Source organism: Podarcis pityusensis, assembly GCF_964106645.2.
Source record: "Podarcis pityusensis genome assembly, chromosome: 5".
Lineage (NCBI taxonomy): Eukaryota > Metazoa > Chordata > Lepidosauria > Squamata > Lacertidae > Podarcis > Podarcis pityusensis.
Genome location: NC_138032.1, coordinates 19,142,184 through 19,155,053, shown reverse-complemented (window position 1 = coordinate 19,155,053; position 12,870 = coordinate 19,142,184). Strand labels below are relative to the sequence as shown.

Here is a 12,870-nt window from a genome sequence, read left to right as displayed (position 1 = left end):
TTTGTCTCCGTGTAAAAGGAAAGCAAATAAATCTCCACTGCTTTTTTTCCATGCCATGATGCTGTTAAAGGCACAAGAGCTGAACCCTAGAAAAGAAGTTGGCAACCTTAGAGCCAACAAGCTTCGGGAAAGAAAGAAAAAAGTCAAACTCCAAATAATGTGCAGTTTGTTAGAAATTGGCATAATTAGGTGCTTGGCTATTTCTCTGCCTCTTTTATGCTGAAGGGTTATGACCTAAATCACATTTAAATACCCTCCAGCATTTCTCCAATGAAAATAGGAATCCTCTTCCTCTTCCTCTTCTTCATATCCTACTCTTCTGACTGGGTTGCCCCAGCGACTCTGGGCACTTCCAACATATATCAAAACATTAACCATTAAACATTTTTTAAAATTCCCTTAAAGGCCTGTCTTCAGATGTCTTCTAAAGGTTGTATAGTTATTTATCTCCTTGGCTTGGGGCTCGCATAACTCCATACCCTCCAACATTTCTCCGATGAAAATAGGGACATCTTAAGGAAAAGCAGGACATTCCAGGATCAAATCAAACGGGACAACTTCGGCAAATCTGGGACTGTCCCTGGAAAATAGGGATACAGTACTTAGAGGGACACTTGGAAGTGGTAATTTCATGCACCCCAGAGGAGGTCATTTTCCAGAAAATGTACCTAGGTCAGGATAACAGCCTTAAAGCTCAGCCATATCCTTCTTTATGATGGAACAACAGCTGTAACACCTGCTTTGAATACTCTCTGATTTATTCATTGGGGCTTACTTCCTAGCATCTGCTCTGCTCAGACAGCTGAAGGCAAAGGTGTAATTTAGATTTAGCCCTCAAGTGGGCGGGCAGGTAGATCAAGCCAGCTATGCCTCACCGCGCTTGGGAAAAAATGCTTAATGACTCTCCTTCCTCAGTTTGCAATCAGTTAGCTTGACAGCCGAGTGCGTCTGCAGCACTCTCTGATCCCGGTACTTGAAAGGTGAGACTTTCTTCTTCTTTTTTGAAATGGGCTATGGGAAATACAGCACACCCTTTTTTGTCTGGAAAGGCACAGGATAACATTTTATTTATTCTTTTGTTTAAGATGCTTTTGTTTTTTGTTTTTAAAAAGTAAAGATGTATAACTTGGCGGAGATCCATAGTAAAGTAATTATAAATTATGTGGGATCGCAGTTTCTTTCCTCTGATTCTTGAAGGCAGTAAGAAAGTCAAGAACCTTAGAGTCTGCTTGGAGAGATCAGGCAGTATCTTATCAGTTATCCAGTTGGCAAACAGAAAGAGATCTTCCTCAGTTTCAGTTTCTGTCCCTAGTTTCAATTACTGTTTGGTTCTCCATCCTTGTAGAATTCAGTGTTTTGCCCTCCTTCAAGTAGTGTTTAAGGGGGGAGCTCTATTTTGTGTGACAATCTCCATTGTCCAGCGAGGTTCCAGCGAGACATGGAACCTAGAAGACAGTTTTGTACTAAACCAGGGTTACAGATTGCAGATATTCCTGGTTGTTCCTGGAGAGCCTGGGGATTTAACCTTGGGTCATTTGCATGCAAGGCAGATGCTGTACTACTGAGCTACCACCTTCCCTATGATTTTGCCCTTCACCTCTTTCCAAGGGCCATCCGTGGTACAGTGGTACCTTGGGTTACAGAAGCTTCAGGTTACAGAGTCCACTAACCCAGAAATAGTACCTTGGGTTAAGAACTTTGCTTCAGGATGAGAACAAAAAACGCGTGGCGACAGGGGGAGGCCTCATTAGCTAAAGTGGTACCTCAGGTTAAGAACGGTTTCAGGTTAAGAACGGACCTCCAGAACGAATTAAGTTCTTAACCTGAGGTACCACTGTATATGAGTCTCGTAGCCTTCCTGCATCTCCACAACCAAGTCTTTCTGGGGCTGGTGGAGAGCAGCGGTCTGGTCTCCCATCTCCGCTTCGCTTCCTTACTTGGATTGTCTGTTTGGAACCAATCACATTCAGTGATTGAATTGCAAAGAACTCCCCCCACCCCCGGGACGCGGGTGGCGCTGTTGGTTAAACCACAGAGCCTAGGACTTCCCGATCAGAAGGTTGGCGGTTCGAATCCCCGCGACGGGGTGAGCTCCCATTGCTTGGTCCCTGCTCCTGCCAACCTAGCAGTTCGAAAGCACGTCAAAGTGCAAGTAGATAAATAGGTACCACTCCGGCGGGAAGGTAAACGGCGTTTCCGTGCGCTGCTCTGGCTTGCCAGAAGCGGCTTAGTCATGCTGGCCACATGACCCGGAAGCTGTACGCCAGCTCCCTCGGCCAATAAAGCGAGATGAGTGCCTCAACCCCAGATGCACGACTGGACCTAATGGTCAGGGGTCCCTTTACCCTTACCCCACACCCCCAACTACTGTCCAAGAAGGGGGCTGAGCCTAAACTGGTAAGGGGCAGGTGAGATGTGAGGCATGTTGACTTCGGCCTCGGTCCAGTATACCTGAAGGAGCGTTTCCACCTCCATCGTTCTACCCGGACACTGAGGTCCAGCACCGAGGGCCTTCTGGCGGTTCCCTCACTACGAGAAGCCAAGTTACAGGGAACCAGGCAGAGGGCCTTCTCGGTAGTGGCGCCCTCCCTGTGGAACGCCCTCCCACCAGATGTCAAAGAGAACAACAACTACCAGACTTTTAGAAGACATCTGAAGGCAGCCCTGTTTAGGGAAGCTTTTAATGTTTGATGTATCATTGTATTTTAATATTCTTTTGGAAGCCGCCCAGAGTGGCTGGGGAAACCCAGCCAGATGGGCGGGGTATAAATAATAAATTATTATTATTATTATTATTATTAACCTCCATAATTTGAGCGTTGTGAAGAAGTCCAAAGCAGCCACATCAATCCAGGGATGGAGGATAAATTTTGCTTGGGCAAAATAAGAGTCAGTTTAGGCATCAGACTGATCAAACTTGCAGATGGATCTTCCTTCATCTTCTACCACACCTGAGGTATAGCAGACAAGGCAGCCTCAGACTGCATACAAATCTAACATTATCTGAGTGGCGTGAGCTGCTATGGAAAATTTATTTCTTCAGGGCTGAGCATGGGAAACATTTATTCTCTGAGTCTGAGCTCTAGACACTGGCTGTGTGCAGCAACTGATTGGCTAGCACCAGTGCTGCAAACTCCCTTCCTCTTTGCTTGAGTGGTTTTGCATTTCTTTCTTGAATAGCTTTTGTAAGAAGGAAAAGGTGAGGGGTGGACCAGAGACCGGGACAGGCAACCCACAGCCTTACAAGTATTGTTGGAGCTGTAACTCCCACCCCCCTGACCATTGGCCATGCTGGCTGAGGCAGTTGGGAGTTCAGCAGTATCTGGAAGTCTGCGGGTTTCCCATCCCTGGTTTGAATTAATGAAAGAATAATGTGGTACTTTATAAAATGTATATAATGTACTATGCAGATGTCAGACTGATGTCTTGAAGTGGAATTCAAATTGCTGACATATTTGTCTTTTACATAGCAAAGTCAAAAAAAAGCTGAACTCACATAATGGCAGGAAAAAACTCATTAAATGTTGTAATATTATGTTACACAAAGCATTATGAATTCCAGGTGCTGATGCTTACAGATTGCATGTGATGTTCAGTATGTACTTGAGCAATGCTCTCATTTCCCTTCTCACTGACAGAGCAGAAAACTTGACTTCTGACATAGACCTTGAGTTGCTGCTGCAGTGAGGGGTGGGGAACCTTGTGAGGAGAATGAGGAGTCCAAAGGGACTAGCACCTTTTTACTTTCTTACAATGTGCAGTCTTTCCCGGTTTTACAGGCCCCATCTGCGCTATACATTTACATTTAAAGCAGCATCATACCATTTTAAACAGTCATGGCTCCCCCACCAATAATCCTGGGAACTGTAGTTTGTTAAGGGTGCAGAGAGTTGTTCACCTCACAGAGCGACAGTTCCCAGAGTAAATTTAATCAATCCCTCCACCCAGGGAACTCTGGGAATTGTAGCTCCATTAGGGAAATAGAGGTCTCTTCAGAACTCTCAGCTCCCTTAACAAATTGTAGTTCTCCAGGTTCCTTGGGGAAAACCTTGACAGCTTAATGTAGCATGACATTGCTTTAAATGCATTGTGTAGGTGGGGCCACAGTCTGTGAGAGAGTTCTTTATTGCTCCCATTTTACAGATGGTGAGAAAAAGGCTAAGCAATAAAATGCCCAAGACCATCCATCTATTCCCTTGGTGGCTGTTGCCCCCTGGGACAACTAGGGAAGAAGACAGGGAAACTAACAGTAGGTTAGTTTTCAATGATTGGCAGAGCCACCCTCCGACTGGTGGTAAGGAAAAAGATGAGGGAAAGCTGAGATGGATCGGCCTTCAATGATCTACATTCCCCCCTGGCCTTTAACAAAGCACCGAGCACATTGTTTATGCTGCAGGGTCCTCTGAGGACATTATTTGAAATTTCAGGTCACCTTTGGCAGGTCACCTTTGTCCATCCATCCCATCGTGATGCTAAAACATCATCCTTTGGTTCCTCTGACCTGTTGCGTTTGCGCAAACAGCTGATTGAGGGTTTTTTTTAAAAAAAAATATCCCCAAAAAATGAAGTTTTAAAGCTATTTTTAAGGAAATTCGCAAAAAACAAACACTCACTTCCAGCATGGGTTGCCAAACTCCTGGGTTTCCCTGGACATTTTCAGCATTTTTGGACAGTCTGCCTGGACGAATCCTGGATATATCTTGGAAATCCCAGACATATGGCAGCCCTAGACTGAATCAAATCACACAGCAAAATGCTGGGGCACAGGAGAAGTGGAACCATCCCCCCGTAGGCTAGCAACCCAAGAAAAATCAGTAATACGTCATTCAGAAAAACCCTTCTGTGTTTGCTCATACAGGCACACTTATTTATATCTAAAGGCAGCTACATAGATATTGCCAAAAGGCACATACAACATTTGTATGAGCAGGCACTGTGTCTGACTTGCTTTAGATGCCTGAAAGTGCTTTTGGCCCTTGTGCCAAATACTTGCTCATTTCCCTACCAATGACGTACAGCTCAGCAACTGCAAATAAGAGCCTTCTAATAGCTGAAATTAAAGCAATTAAAACAAGGAGTCCCTTGGGGGGAGTCTTTGTTATATTTTGAGTTGACCCACAGGCTGCAGTCTTGTGTACTACTAATTCAAGGGTCTTGCTTACAGATAAAGATACTTAGGGCTGAGTTGACAAATCAAAATTTCCAACCTCTTTGGATATGGACTTTACACGAGACCTTTGTCAGCAAAGCTATACTGAAGAATTATGAAAGCCCATGAAGGCAGATCTGTTGGTTTTGATTTCATTTCCCAATGTGTTTGTATTGCTGGGAAAACTAAGGCTTATAAAGGGTGTTATCTGTTGAGAAATGGTCAGTGGGATTTTGCATAATAGTTTTTAGGTTTCAAGACAGATGAAGCAGTGCTTAAACTGTGGAACTCACTCTCACAGGAGGGGGGGCACTGACTTGCATGGCTTTAAAAGACTGGACAAATTCATGGATGAGATGACTATTAGTGGCTACTACTCAAGAAAAATATGCTTTGCCTTCATAAGTGGATGAAATATGCTTCTGAATATCATTGGCCTGATCCAACAGGCCCCTCTCGTGTTCTTCCATGCTCTGGAAATGCTAGTATTTCCCAACCTGCTGGTGTTGTTTCTGTTCCACCCTCCATTAAGTAATGATCAAAGTCCTCAAGTAGGTGGATTATTTCCATAACAGTCTTGTTTCAAGCTTGTCTTAAGGTATCCATCCAATTGAATATGGAGCAACCCAGTCAGAAAGGAGACATAAAAAGATGGTTTATTATTAATAGGGCATAGGGTTGATCTGCACAACTTACCAGGCTAAATGCAGACCAGCAGACAAGTATGGCAGTGCACCGCAGACCTGGTAGGAACCAAGCTAGATATGGCAGGGGTAGGCAAAGTGCTGTGCTCCAGATGTTACGCTCCAGCTGCCATACACCGTAGGCCACAACAAGCCTAGCCAGCAACATCTTGGAGATGCAGTGTTAATTTGTTTGTTTTTTGAAAAGCTTAAAGAGCTGCCACATAGGACATGGGGACAGGATCTTGATTGCTGCACACTTGATCTTGACTAAGAATGCTGCTCCCCCAAGCTGCCATTAGACCTGGGAAGGAAATTCATCTGCCTAAGGCTGCAAAAATGGGGAAGCTGAGTATCTTCAGGCCACTGTGCTTGTCTAATAGGCTGGCCTGGGTTGCTCACTTAGGGTTTTATTTTAATGTTGTGGGTTATAGGGGAAGGCACTTTCTGTCTGCCGCAGTCCAGGCTGCTTTCGGGCGGCCCTGAGGCCTGTCTCAATGTGGAGGGAGAGGTTTCATTTATTAGACTTATTAGTCGCTTGTCACCCTAAGGTCTCCAAGCAAATTAGGGCAAAAAAAACCCCCACCCAAGATAGACAGGGTTGCTTTCAGCTGACAGGCAACTTGGCCCTTTCTAATACTTGACTGTAGTTCACCTGCTTGGAAGATTATGCCCAGGTCCACTTCATGCATGAATTGGATGATGGACGGTGTCTTGTGAATAAAGGTCAGCCCTTGGAGATCCATGGGTCTCTGCTCATGTCAACATGTGGCTCGTGGCTTGGATATGCATAGGATGAAAGCTTAGCATCCGAAGGCCTCCGTGAGAGATGGAATCCCAGTTGTGCAGGGCTCCTGTGAAAGGGTTCATATGTAGTAGTCTAGGTGCGTAAGCTTTCCTTCTCCATGTGCGGATGTCAGGGGGTGGGGTGAGGAAGCCACATGACCTGGGGGGGGGGGCTCCTCTGTCCTTTTAATTGCATGACCCCCCCTTCACATGATTTACGTGTGAAGGGGGCTCCCGTATTACAGACTGAATGCGGTGTGGGCGTCTGGTAGCTGAACGACCAGAATGAACGACCTGTGGTCTATGATTCTGCAAATGCAGGCAAGGCCAATGTTGCGTTGGAGTTGGATTCAGCTAGGTTATTGCACTAGTGGAAGCCAGTGCCATGAATCTAGCTGGTGCAACAGGACTTCCTGTCATCCCCATATGGGAGAGAAGGAGGGAGATTGTTCCATATGGCAACATAAATGCATGTGCTGACTGAGCAACTGCCTGAGTGTATTGCTGAATTCTACCCTTGGGTAAGGTAAAAAAAAAGAGTAAAGGTAAAGGTAAAGGACCCCTGGATGGTTAAGTCCAGTCAAAGGCGACTATGAGGTTGCAGCGCTCATCTCACTTTCAGGCCAAGGGAGCTGGACTTTGTCTGCAGACAGCTTTCTGGGTTATGTGGCCAACATGACTAATCCACTTCTGGCGCAACGGGACACCGTGACAGAAGCCAGAACGCATGGAAACGCCGTTTACCTTCCCGCTGCAGCGTACCTATTGATCTACTTGCACTGGCGTGCTTTCGAACTGCTAGGTTGGCAGGAGCTGGGACCGAGCAACAGGAGCTCACCCCATTGTGGGGATTTGAACCTCCGACCTTCCGATCGGCAAGCCCAAGAGGCCCAGTGGTTTAGACCACAGCGCCGCCCGCATCCCTTGGATATACCCTTCACATTGTGGGAAATGGAAGGTAACCATACACAGTGCTGATGAGGGTGGAGGAAGCACTTCCCTGGAAACACAGTTTGCTTCCTCTAGCCATGGGGCAAAGACCACAAGATGCTGACCTGTCTAATCCAGCATCTTGTTCTCACAGTGGCTGACGAAATGGCTGTGGGAAACCTGGAAGCAGGATTTGAACACTAGAGCACTCCTCCCTCCTGTGGTTTCCAGCAATTGATCTTCAGAAGCATTTTTTCCTCCAACTGTGGAAGCAGAGCACAGCTACTATGGCGAGCAGCCATCAAGAGCCCTTTCCGTGAATGTGGCCACTCCTCACTGAATGCCATCTAGCTTGGTGGCCATCATTGCTTCCTGTGGCAGTGAGTGCATGAAGAAATGCTTTATTTTAGCTGTCCTGAATCTTCCAACACTCAGCTTCATTGGGTGCCCATGAATTCTAGCATTATGAGAGCAGGAGAAGACCTTTCTCTATCTACTTTCTCCTTGCCTTGCATGATTTTTTAAAACTTTGGGGGGGGGGAGGAAGAGACCCTTGAACAGTGATGGCCAAACTTGGCCCTCCAGCTGTTTTGGGACTACAATTCCCACCCTCCCTGACCACTGGTCCTGCTAGCTAGGGATGATGGGAGTTGTAGTCCCAAGACAGCTGGGGGGGGGCAAGTTTGGCCATCACTGCCCCAGAAGCCCCAGAGGAGGCATCTCTTAGCATATGTGTGTCCCATGAGCTTTTGTGCTGGTGACCTACCCACCTCTTCTAGGTCAACTGCCTGATCCCTAATCTGTATTAAATTCTTTAGCATGCTTTCTGATACAGTTTTTTTTTTACACGTTACTTTATTTTGACACTTCTGGTGTTTGTAAGTTGCTGACTATATTTCTCCATTGCTTCCTAGGAGTGGCAAGAATGACTAATCTTCAGGAAATCGTGAGCGGATACAGGTAAGAATGAACTCATAATTTAGGATTAGTCTTGCAGAGAGAATACCAAACTTCCTTCTGTTAGGAAATATAAATGTTGTAATTCCTTTACGTACTGAGTCGTCTTTCGTTAAGCCATTCTGGATAAGTTTGAGTGCGGTCAACTTGTTTTTAATCACTGATTTTCTCTGTACTTTATATGAGCACCTCACACTGTTTTATGAAAGGACTTGAAGGCTTTTAAAAAATCATTGTGGCACATAACTCCTCTTAAATAAAAATTGAAAGGCCTCCGAAATATATGCCCTTGATTGCATTTGGCAATCATTCTATATCCTGAACCTTCCAAATGTTTTATACTAATATTGTTCTGACAGGTTCATATATAGAGCTCAATAGGTTGGCACATCTGTGCTTTAGTACAGGTCAAGCAACTTGATTTAGGCAGGCTTTTGCAGAGGCTGAAAGAAACTCAGGCCACTTCCAGTTATTGAGGCTGCTAGCCATAATAAAAATAAGAATAACAACATCCAAACACAAAATAAGGCATCAAAGACAGAGTGAGACATACTTTGATTTAAATTTTTTTTTTAAGAAAGACTCTTTACCTGAGAGTGTATGTCTGATATGCTGTAAAACAAGTTGTGAAATCTGTCATATTTTTTGGGCATTTTTGATGTGTCTGAATTTCAGGCACACACCTGATTAGCCCTGAACCTAGGTCTGTTGATTTCATTGGGTCTGCTCTGTGTAACACTTATTTAGAGACAGCTTTGCAAGTTTGATGAACTGAATGCATGGGTAACTTGCAACTTATGCCCGTTTGACACGTGCAATTTCAACTTTATGTGGTTGGAATTGCACAAATTAAACGCATGGGAGGCGGAGTGCTTTTCCCAGCGTAGAAAGAAGGTTTTCAGCTCTTAGACTTGCTTGCTGGGTTGTGGGAGGCTCTGGGAAGCTCTTGCAAGATCTCACGATAACTCAGGAGCAGCCCTGCAAATTCTCACAAGAGGCTCCTCCCAAAGCCTGGTAAACAGGGCAGAAAGCTTAAAAACTCATTGACTTCCTTGAAACATAATGACGACAACAACAGCAACAACAACAACAACTATTTATTTATTTATACTCTACCCATCTAACTGGGTTGTCCCAGCCACTCTGGGCAGATTCCATTACACATTAATAGCTTCCCTATACAGGGCTGTCTTCAGATGTCTTCTAAAGGTCATATAGTGACTCATTTCCTTGACTTCTGATGGGAGGGCATTCCACAGGATGGGTGCCACTACGTAGAGGCCCTCTGGCTGGTTCCCTATAACTTCACTTTTTGCAGTGAGGGAACCATCAGAAGGCCCTAAGTGCTGGACCTCAGTGTCCGGGCTGGACAATGGGGGTGGAGACGCTCCTTCAGGTATACTGGGCTGAGTCTGTTTAGGTCTTTAAAGGTCAGCACCAACACTTTGAACTGTGCTTGGAAACATACTGGGAGCCAGTGAAGATCTTCCAGGACTGGTGTTCTGTGGTCCCAGTGGTCACTCCCAGTCACCAGACTAGCTGTTGCATTGTGGATTAGTCGTAGTTTCCAAGTCGCCTTCAAAGGTAGCCCCACCTAGAGTGCAAGCATGACTGTTCAGGGGCAGTGGTTTGAGTACAGTCGTACCTTGGTTTTTGAACAGCTTAGTTCTCGAATGTTTTGGCTCCTGAACGCCGCAAACCTGGACGTGAGTGTTCCGGTTTGCGAACGTTTTTTGGAAGCTGAACGTCCCACACAGCACCCGCAGCTTCCGATTGAGTGAAGGAAGCTCCTGCAGCCAATTGGAAGCCGTGCCTTGGTTTTCTAACGTTTTCGGAAGTCGAACGGACTTCCACAATGGATTCCGTTCGCAAACTAAGGTACGACTGTATGCGTATCTTTGTTTATCTGCACCCCCCCCCCGGGGATGTAACCCCCGAGCAAGACGCGATTGCCCCGTATCGCTTTTTGAAAACGAAAAGTAAAACCCCTAAGCCCAAAAGATTGTTCTGTCTTCTCTGTTTCCTCTGCTCCCAGTTCAAACTATATCACCCACACTTTTGTTGCTCCAACAGGACGAACTTCGAGAAGCAACGATTAATGGCAGCGAGAATGATGAAGGGCGTGAAGGATTTTATCTACTGGCTTTATGTTCAGTACATGCTGGTCACGTGTGCCTTTGACATGGAACCCTGGGAAAAAGTGGTGATGCATTCTTTCACTGCCACCACTCTGACTATGTCAGTGTTCACAGTTTATTTATTCATTCCTACCCATTTGAACCAGGCTTTCCAGTTCTTTCTACAGCTAGTCAAGTAGCTGAAGTGGACGCTTCATGACTGAGCTTGGATCTATTTCTGTAAATAGAACAATTTGGAAGTATGCGCAGGTCTCTTTACCCCTCACCACTTTTAATCCAGTGCATCGGTATACGCGATTGCCGGTTGTGATGACCATTTTTTTTACAACAGTGAATCACAGAGGAACACAGGAAGGTGAATCAGAGCACTGTTCCACCTGACCATCCCCAGAATTTTAGACTGGTCCCTTCCCCACCCTACTTGGAGATGGTTGGACTTGGACCTGGGACTTTCTCCATGCAAAGCCGATGAAGGAACACTACATGCCACCTAGTCCGGCAACAATTTCTTTTAATTGTTTAACTCTCTTCTAGTGAAGAGGAAAGAGAAAAGAAAACGAGGCAGTAAAAGCAGGGAACAGAGCGAGGGAGGGAAGGAGGGAGGGAGGGAGGGAGAATTCAAAGTATACATGCTTAAAAACCATCGCAAGTAGGCTGGCACTAAAGGTGGGCCCTTGGGTTTGAAAGAAAATTGAAGGCTGTTGAAATAAGCTATGGTTCTAAGAACGGACACCCTACATTATGGATTTATTATTTTTTTGCAAGCCACACTGTTACACCTGCAGTTGACTAGAAGGCAGCGTTATGTGTGGACAAAGAGAGCCATTGTTGTCATGACCTTAGTGATGTTTCCTTGGCCTGCTGATACATGCTCAACATGTCACTGAAAACTCAAAGGGAAGTGATGCCACAAAAGAAAGAAATCCTGCCACCATTAGCTTGCAGTGATTAAGGACTAGTTGTCCTAATCGGGTAATCTTGCTGCGAGAGTCCAGCTGTAGGAGTAGGAGGCAGGGGCGTAGCAAGGGGGTGCAGTGGATGTGGTCCGCCCCAGGTGCCCTTACTGAGGGGGGTGACAAAATGCCGGGCGGCACTCACCACGGGGCCTGCAGTGTGCCTCAGCCATGCATCTCTCCTGGGAGTGACGTGGTGGCTTGAGCGCCCGCAGGCTCCACGCTGCCCCAAACAGTCCGCCCGCTGCCTCCCCCTCAGCTGCAGGGCGGCTGAGTGGGAGGAGGCAGGCAGACTCCTCCAAGGCCCCGCGGTGCCCCCATGGACAGTTGGCTCCGCCCCTGGGTGCAGGGCACGCACGCTGCCCCAAGTGCTCGATCTGCTTGCTCTGCCACTGGCAGGAGGGGTGCCGAGTACAGTGGTATCTCTGGTTACGTACTTAATTCGTTCCGGAGGTCCGGAACGAATTAAGTACGTAACCAGAGGTACCACTTTAGCTAATGGGGCCTCCCGCTGCTGCCGCACGACTTCTGTTCTCATCCTGAAGCAAAGTTCTTAACCTGAGGTACTATTTCTGGGTTAGCGGAGTCTGTAACCTGAAGCGTCTGTAACCTGGAGTGTATGTAACCCGAGGTACCACTGTATTTTAATAATAAAACCAGTCACCCAAGTTTGAAATCGTCCTTCATTTAGCTACATGCAGTAACTACTTGGCACCGTGCCATTTGAACAACGCTGTAGGAGTAGGAACTATGGGATATGGTTCTAGCGCAGCAGAGCAGCTCAGCAAGAACATAAGGGCTCTTTGAGAAGGTCAAACATCCTTCTCTTTCAGTGGCCAGCTGGGAAGCCAGCAAACAAGACCCGGGTGCAACAGCACTCTCCACATTTGTGATTCCCAGCAACACATTCAGAGGGGCGTTTGCCTTCAACAGTGGAGGCAGATCATAGGCTTATCTTCCATACACTTGCCTCGTCTTTTAAGACATCGCTATAACTTGTGGGAGAAAATTCCACAGTTTAACTGTGCGCTGCGTGAAGAAGCGCTCTTTTGGGGTCTATCCCAAATCTTTCTGCTTCGTTGGATGGTCCCAGATTGTACAGTGGTACCTCTGGTTACGAACTCAATTCGTTCCAGAGGTCCATTCTTAACCTGAAACTGTTCTTAACCTGAGGTAACACTTTAGCCAATGGGGCCTCCTGCTGCCACTGCGCCGCTGGCATGCAATTTCTGTTCTCATCCTGAGGTAAAGTTCTTAACCCGAGGTACTACTTC

The 12,870-nt window shown here is 46.3% G+C and overlaps 1 long non-coding RNA gene across 1 annotated transcript; it reads left to right on the top strand.

Moving 5' to 3' along the window:
* Positions 1-861: 861 nt before the first annotated feature.
* On the top strand, positions 862-11,665 carry LOC308478517. Its single transcript, XR_013987094.1, has 3 exons — positions 862-980; positions 8,463-8,508; positions 10,579-11,665. It is a non-coding gene; the product is annotated as an uncharacterized lncRNA (long non-coding RNA).
* Positions 11,666-12,870: the final 1,205 nt, after the last annotated feature.